The 1,706-nt window shown below is 49.5% G+C and overlaps 1 pseudogene; it reads left to right on the top strand.

The window, feature by feature from the left end:
- The first annotated feature begins 1,258 nt into the window (after positions 1 to 1,258).
- Positions 1,259 to 1,376, top strand: LOC124546362 (annotated as a pseudogene).
- Positions 1,377 to 1,706: the final 330 nt, after the last annotated feature.

The following is a 1,706-nucleotide window of genomic DNA, read 5'->3' as shown; positions in this document are numbered from 1 at the left end:
ACTGAGAATGAATACACGAAACGAAAATTAAAGTGATAATCGAATACTGAACGTCACTAATTTACCTGTGGATCTGCAGCTTTGTGTGAACGAATTGCTGAAATAGCAATGCTCGCATTCGTTCTGCAGCTAAAATCGCACTGACAGTGAGACAAACACGAAACGACGCACCACGAGGGAATGTTTGTCTGTACATGTACATAACATCTATCGATTTCCAATTTCAGAAAAATTAGATGATTTATTCAAGAGAAAGAACTTCACAAATTTAGTAGCTCAGTAACGCGTTTGTCCACCCATGGCCTTATGCAAGCAGTTATTCGGCCTGACCCTGACTGATAGTTGTTGGACGTCCTCCTGAAATAACTTGTGCCATATTCTGTCAGATCGGTGCGTTAGATCGTCAAAATTTCGAGATGGTTCGACGGCCCTGCCCATATGCTCTAAATGTTCTCTATGGCGGAGAGGTCCGGCAACCTAGCTCGCTATGGTAAGATTTGGCAAGCACGACTACAAGCAATAAATCACCATTTGCGGGCGGGCATTATCTTGCTGAAATGTAAGGCCAGGGATGTCTTCCGGTGGTGAGTGACAAAACGGGGCGTGTAATACCGCCACCGTACCGCCGTAAGCATGTTCAGATGGTAACCAAAGAGGTATTACTATGAAAAGAAATGGCATCCAGAACGGTCACTCATGGTTATCGGATCATAAGACGAGTGACAGTCATGTTGGAATACCACCGTTGTTTGGGGCATCTCTAGACAAGTCTTGGCCTCGAATGTCCTTAAATGGAGTACAGTTGTCTTCAGTGACAAGTCTCTCTTCGAAGTGAGCCCCGATGACCATCGAACACATGTCTGGTGGAGACGCCCCAGACAAGGGTGGGATACGGACCTGGCTATCGCCCGGCATACGGCCCGATAACCAGGAGTAATGGTCTGGGATGGCATTTCATTTCATAGCAGGACCCCTTTGGTTGTCACCCGTGGCATCCTTACAGCAGAGCGCTACGTCGACGATATTCTACGCCCCGTTTTGTTGCCCTTCGTGACAAGCCATCGTGGGCATACACTTCAGCAAGATAATGGACGCCCGCATACAGTGACAGTTCCTACTGCATGTCTTAGTGCATGCTAAATCCTACTGTGGCCAGCAAGATCGCCGAATCTGTCCCCAAATGAGAACGTTTGGAGCATTATGAGCACAGCTCCCCAATCAACTCGGGGATTTTGACGTTGTTATGTGCCAGGTCTGTTGCAACGGCCTTGCCGCAGTGGATACACCGGTTCCCGTGAGATCACCGAAGTTAAGCGCTGTCTGGCGTGGCCGGCACTTGGATGGGTGACCACCCAGGCCGCCATGTGCTGTAGCCATTTTTCGGGGTGCACTCAGCCTCGTGATGCCAATTGAGGAGCTACTCGACCGAATAATAGCAGAACCGGTCACAGAAAACTATCATAACGACCGGGAGAGCGGTGTGCTGACTACACGCCGCTCCTATCAGCATGGCCGCGCGTGGTTAGCCGAGCGGTCTCAGGCGCTGCAGTCATAGACTGTGCGGCTGGTCCCGGCGGGGGTTCGAGTCCTCCCTCGGGCGTGTGTGTGTTTGTCCTAAGGATAATTTAAGTTGTGTGTTAGTTAGGGACTGATGATCTCAGCAGTTAAGTCCCACAAGATTTCACACACATTTGAACATTTTTCCT

The sequence above is a fragment of the Schistocerca americana genome, chromosome 8, assembly GCF_021461395.2.
Source record: "Schistocerca americana isolate TAMUIC-IGC-003095 chromosome 8, iqSchAmer2.1, whole genome shotgun sequence".
NCBI classification, from domain to species: Eukaryota; Metazoa; Arthropoda; class Insecta; order Orthoptera; family Acrididae; genus Schistocerca; species Schistocerca americana.
The sequence above is the reverse complement of the archived record's forward strand: the minus strand, read 5'-3'. Positions and strand labels throughout refer to the sequence as shown.